Raw genomic sequence first — 6,899 nt, 5'->3', positions numbered from 1 at the left:
CAACAAAAGGTGCAAGATGCTTGGGACAGTCCATTGCAAGATGCGATTTGCCAACTGTAGGATCGTTTGCATGCGAGAATACACAGCTGGTTTGCCGCCAGCGTGTGCTGAATCGGCTGTTTCGACGCCCTTTGCTGTCCCTGTGTGTTACATTTGATCTGATTTTATTATCATGTACTCCTGCTATGAAAAACCACCCATCATCTCACTTGTCATTAAAATGACCTTGTCTTTGAGGGTACTGCATATTTTTGCGGCAGTGTAGATGTGATAGAAAGAGGGAACATCGGCAGCGGTTAGACACGTTGTTGTTGTTGTGGTCTTCAGTCCTGAGACTGCTTTGATGCACCTCTCCATGCTACTCTACCCTGTGCAAGCTTCTTCAACTCCCAGTTCCTACTGCAACTTACAACCTTCTGAATCTGTTTAGTGTATTCAGCTCTTGGCATCCCTCTACGATTTTTACCCTCCACGCTGCCCTCCAATACTAAATTGGTGATCCCTTGGTGCCTCAGAATATGTCCTACCAAACGATCCCTTCTTCTACTCAAGTTGTGCCACAAATTTCTCTTCTCCCCAATTCTTTTCAGTACCTCCTCATTAGTTATGTGATCTACCTACCTAATCTTCAGCATCCTTCTGTAGCACCACATTTCGAAAGCTTCTATTCTCTTTTTGTCTATTTATCGTCCACGTTTCAGTGCCATACATGGCTACACTCCATACAAATACTTTCAGGGAAGACTTCCTGACACTTAAATCTATACTCGATGTTAACAAATTTCTCTTCTTCAGAAACGGTTTCCTTGCCATCGCCAGTCTACTTTGATCATCATCAGTTATTTTGCACCCCAAATAGCAGTACTCCTTTACTACTTTAAGTGTCTCATTTCCTAATCTAATTCCCTCAGCATCACCCGACTTAATTCGATTGCATTCCATTATCCTCGTTTTGCTTTTGTTGATGTTCATCTTATATCCCCCTTTCAAGACACTGTCCATTCCGTTCAACTGCTCTTCCAAGTCCTTTGCTGTCTCTGACAGAATTACAATGTCATCGGTGAACCTCAAAGTTTTAATTTCTTCTCCATGGATTTTAATACCTACTCCGAATTTATCTTTTGTTTCCTTTACTGCTTGCTCAATATACAGATTGAATAACATCGGGGAGAGGCTACAACCCTGTTTCACTCCCTTCCCAACCACTGCCTCCCTTTCATGTCCCTCGACTCTTATAACTGCCATCTGGCTTCTATAAAAATTGTTAATAGCCTTTCGCTCCCTGTATTTTACCCCTATCAACTTCAGAATTTGAAAGAGAGTATCCCAGTCAACATTGTCAAAAGCTTTCTCTAAGTCTACAAATGCTAGAAACGTAGGTTTGCCTTTCCTTAATCTATTTTCTAAGATAAGTCGTAGGGTCAGTATTGCCTCACGTGTTCCAACATTTCTGCGGAATCCACACAGATCTTCTCCGAGGTCGGCTTCTACCAGTTTTTGCATTCGTCTGTAAAGAATTCGTGTTAGTATTTTGCAGCCGTCGGTTATTAAACTGATAGTTCGGTAATTTTCGCATCTGTCAACATCTGCTTTCTTCGGTATTGGAATTATTATATTCTTCTTGAAGTCTGAGGGTATTTCGTCTGTCTCATACATCTTGCTCACCAGATGGTAGAGTGTTGTCAGGGCTGGCTCTCCCAAGGCTATCAGTAGTTCTAATGGAATGTGACACAGTGGGGAATAAACCGTACCATCACAAATTGCATCCAAGATGGAGAGGTCTGTGTTGGTAACGAAGCCTCATATGTTTCACCCCTTGTCTTTAAATTTCTGTACAGCCACTCCTTTTGCTTTAGAGCGGTCCACCGTATTGCTCATGAAAACTGTAAATACGGAGTAAACTCAGCACACACGGCAGGCAGGCTCAGTCAGATACTGGTGGGCCTGCCTGTGATGAGACTGCCGTGCGGGAGGCAGAGACGCCGGCCCGGCAGCAGCTCGCGCCGCCCCCAGGTGTCCCACAGGCTGGAGCCGCCGCCCCCGCTCCATCACCAGCCTGACACTCCGGGTCTCACCTTCCTGCGGGAAGCGACTCTCGCGTCGCGTAATTACGCTCAGCCGCAGCCCACCCAGCTGGGCAGCTCCCCACCACACCACGGGCAAATCTGAGGCCTCTTCCAGCAGCTGTCGGAACTTCCACAAGGGTCGGTCTTGGGTCCTTTGTTGTTCTTAATATATATTAATGACATGCCATTCTATACTCATGAAGAGGCAAAGTTAGTTCTCTTTGCTGATGATACAAGTATAGTAATCACACCTGACAAACAAGAATTAACTGATGAAATTGTCGATAATGTCTTTCAGAAAGCTACTAAGTGGTTCCTTGTAAACGGACTCTCTCTGAATTTTGATAAGACACAGTACATACAGTTCCGCACAGTAAATGGTATTACGCCATTAATAAATATAGATCTTAATCAGAAGCATATAGCTCAAGTAGAATATTCAAAATTTTTAGGTGTGTCCATTGATGAGAGATTAAATTGGAAGAAACACATTGATGATCTGCTGAAACGTTTGAGTTCAGCTACTTATGCAATAAGGGTCATTGCAAATTTTGGTGAGAAACATCTTAGTAAATTAGCTTACTACGTCTATTTTCACTCATTGCTCGCATATGGAATCATATGTTGGGGTAATTCATCACTGAGGAATAAAGTATTTATTGCACAAAAGCGTGTAATCAGAATAATAGCTGGAGTCCACCCAAGATCATCCTGCAGACATTTATTTAAGGATCTAGGGACATTCACAGTAGCTTCTCAGTATATATACTCTCTTATGAAATTTGTTATTTACAACCAAACCCAATTCAAAAGTAATAGCAGTGTGCATAACTACAATACTTGGAGAAAGGATGATCTTCACTATTCAAGATTAAATCTAACTTTGGCACAGAAAGGGGTGAATTATACTGCCACTAAAGTCTTTGGTCACTTACCAAATAGTATCAAAAGTCTGACAGATAACCAACAAGTATTTAAGAAGAAATTAAAGAATTTCTGAATGACAACTCCTTCTACTCCATAGAGGAATTTTTAGATATAAATTAAGAAAAAAAAAAAAAACCAAACAAAAAATTATTTAAAAAAATTTAAAAAGCCAAAAAAATAAAAAGTTGTTATATTAACTTAATTATGTTGTTAAATTAACTTAATTATGTCATGTATTGAAAAATTTGACTTGTTCCGCATCATTACGAAATATCGTATTCATGATCCATGGAACTAGTATTAATCTAATCTAATATAATTAGTATCTTATTCCCACCCCCCTCTCCCAGACATACACGAAGGTGTCAAATGTCATGGGACAGCGATGTACACATCCACAGACGGCAGTAGCATCGCGGGCACCAGGTACAAAGGGGCTGTGTGTTGCTGGAGCCGTCATCTGTACTGAATTGAGTCATGTGAAAAAGTGTCCGACGTGATTATGGCCGCACGGCGGGAATTACGACTTTGAACGCGTAATGATAGTTGGCTTTACACGCACGGATCATTCAATTTCGGAACTCGTTAGGGAATCCAGTATTCCGAGGATCTACAGTCTCAAGAGTGTGCCGAGAATAACAAATTTCAGGTATTACCTCTCACCAGATGGCAGTTATAAGAGTCGAGGGGCACGAAAGGGAAGCAGTGGTTGGGAAGGGAGTGAGACACGGTTGTAGCCTATCCCAGATGTTATTCAATCTGTGTACTGAGGAAGCAGTAAAGGAAACAAAAGAAAAATTCGGAGTAGGAATTAAAATCTGTGGAGAAGAAATAAAAACTTTGAGGTTCGCCGATGACATTGTAATTCTGTCAGAGACAGCGAAGGACTTGGAAGAGCAGTTGAAAGGAATGGACGGTGTCTTGAAAGGAGGATATAAGATGAACATCAACAAAAGCAAAATGAGAATAATCAAATGTAGTCGAATTAAATCGGACTGTGCGGAGGGTATTAGATTAGGAAATGAGACGCTTAAAGTAGTAAAGGAGTTTTGCTGTTTGTGGAGCAAAACAACTGATGATGGTGGAAGTAGAGAGGATATAAAATGTAGACTGGCAATGGCAAGGAAAGCGTTTCTGAAGAAGAGTAGTTTGTTAACATCCAGTATAGATTTAAGTGTCAGGAAGCCTTTTCTGAAAGTATTTGTATGGAGTGTAGCCATGTATGGAAGTGAAACATGGACGATAAATAGACAAAAGGAGAATAGAAGCTTTCGAAATGTGGTGCTACAGAAGAATGCTGCAGATTAGATGGGTAGATCACATAACTAATGAGGAGGTATTGAATAGAATTGGGGAGAAGAGGAGTTTGTGGCACAACTTGAGTAGAAGGAGGGATCGATTGGTAGGACATATTCTGAGGCATCAAGGGATCACCAATTTAGTATTAGAGGGCAGCGCGGAGGGTAAAAATCGTAGAGGGACACCAAGAGATGAATACACTAAGCAGATTCAGAAGGATGTAGGTTGCAGTAGGTACTGGGAGATGAAGAATCTTGCACAGGATAGGGTAGCATGGAGAGCTGCATCAAACCAGTCTCTGGACTGAAGACCACAACAACAACAACCTCTCACCACGGGCAACGCAGTGGCCGACGGCCTTCACTTAACGACCGAGAGCAACGGCGTTTCCGTAGAGTTTGTAATGCTAAGAGACAAGCATTACCTCGCAAAATAACATCACAAATCAATGTGGGACGTTCGACGAACGTATCTGTCGTGACAGAGCGCCGAAATTTTACGTTAATGTGTTACGGCAGCAAACGATCGCCGCGAGTGCTTTTGCTAACAGCACGAGATCAGATCGCCTGCAGCGCCTCTCCTGGGCTAGCGGTCGTATCTGTTGGATCCTAGACAACCGACAAAACCGTGGTCTGGGCAGATGAGTCCAGATTTCAGTTGGTAAGAGCTGTTGGCAGGGTTCGAGTGTGGTGAGGCCCCATGGAGCCATGGGACCAAGCTGGTGGTGACTCCATCGTGATGTGGGCTGTGTTTACACGGAATGGACTGTGTCCTGTCCGGCTATTGAAGACCACTTGCAGCCATTCGTTGACCTCATGTTCCCAAACTACGATGGAATTTTTGTGGATGACAATGCACCACATCAACGGACCACAACCGTTCGCAGTTGGTTTGAATAACATTCTGGGCAATGGGAGCGAACGAATTTGCCATCCAGATCCCCCGACGTGAATCCGCTTGATCATCTGCGCTACATGAGCGAGAGGTCAGTTCGTGCAGAACATCCCGCACCGGCAACACCTTCGCAATTTGGCACAGCTACAGAGGGAGTATGGCTCAGTATTTCTGCAGGGGACTTCCAGGGACCTGTTGAGCTCATGCCACGTCTAGATGTTGCACTACACCGTGCGAAAGTATGTCTCATGCGGAATTGGGAGGTTTCTCATGATTTTTCCACCTCAGCGTATGTCGTGCTGAGGAGGAGAGGCTCTACTCGTTGTTCAGCGGTAATGTTGAGACTTGTGAGTGGAAATGTCGAGACCAATGAAAATTTGTGCTACATCGGGGCTCGCTCGCCGAATTCTTGCTTTTTTCGTGAGCAGTCACCTTCACTGTTATGACATTAACTAGCCTCCTCGCCGTAATCGAACTTTTACTCTGACTGATGTTTCCTTTACTAGTTTCAGCTGAGTCAATTTAAGTAGTTTACAGCGGGAGGTGGGGGCTCCAGATCCACTCTTCGCGCTATCAAATGAGTTGCGAAACGCAACTCGCTCTTTTTTCACATGATATCTTGCGAACCATGGATGAAGGGTATCAGACGGATGCCATATTCCTTGACTTCGGGTAAGCGTTTGACTCCGAGCCCCATTGCAGACTCCTAACTAAGTTGCGAGGATATGGGATTGGTTCCAAAATATGTGGGTAATAGAACCCAGTACGTTGTCCTCGATGGTGAGTGTTCATCGGAGGTGAGGGTATCATATGGAGTGCCGCAGGGAAGTGTGGTAGGTCCGCTGTTGTTTTATTTCTATATAAATTATCTTTTGGATAGGGTGGATAGCAATGTGCGGCTGTTTGCTGATGATGCTGTGGTGTACGGGAAGGTGTCGTCGTTGATAAATAGCCGGCCGAAGTGGCCGTGCGGTTAAAGGCGCTGCAGTCTGGAACCGCAAGACCGCTACGATCGCAGGTTCGAATCCTGCCTCGGGCATGGATGTTTGTGATGTCCTTAGGTTAGTTAGGTTTAACTAGTTCTAAGTTCTAGGGGACTAATGACCTCAGCAGTTGAGTCCCATAGTGCTCAGAGCCATTCGTTGATAAATGTAAATTAATGCAGATGAATACGAAAAAGAATCCTCTAATGTTTGAATACTCCATTAGTAGTGTAGCGCTTGACACAGTCGCGTCGATTAAATATTTGGGCGTAACATTGCAGAGCGATATGAAGTGGGACAAGCACGTAATGGCAGCTGTGGGGAAGGCGGATAGTCGTCTTCGGTTCATTGGTAGAATTTTGGGAAGATGTGGTTCATCTGTAAAGGAGACCGCTTATAAAACACTAATACGACCTATTCTTGAGTACTGCTCCAGCGTTTGGGATCCCTATCAGGTCGGATTGAGGGAGGACATAGAAGCAGTTCAGAGGCGGGCTGCTAGATTCGTTACCGGTAGGTTTGATCATCACGCGAGTGTTACGGAAATGCTTCAGGAACTCGGGTGGGAGTCTCTAGAGGAAAGGAGGCGTTCTTTTCGTGAACCGCTACTGAGGAAATTTAGAGAACCAGCATTTGAGGCTGACTGCAGTACAATTTTACTGCCGCCAACTTATATTTCGCGGAAAGACCACAAAGATAAGATAAGAGAGATTAGGGCTCGTACAGAGGC

Source organism: Schistocerca cancellata, chromosome 9 (assembly GCF_023864275.1).
Source record: "Schistocerca cancellata isolate TAMUIC-IGC-003103 chromosome 9, iqSchCanc2.1, whole genome shotgun sequence".
Classification (NCBI taxonomy): Eukaryota; Metazoa; Arthropoda; class Insecta; order Orthoptera; family Acrididae; genus Schistocerca; species Schistocerca cancellata.
Note: the sequence above shows the minus strand (reverse complement) of the source record.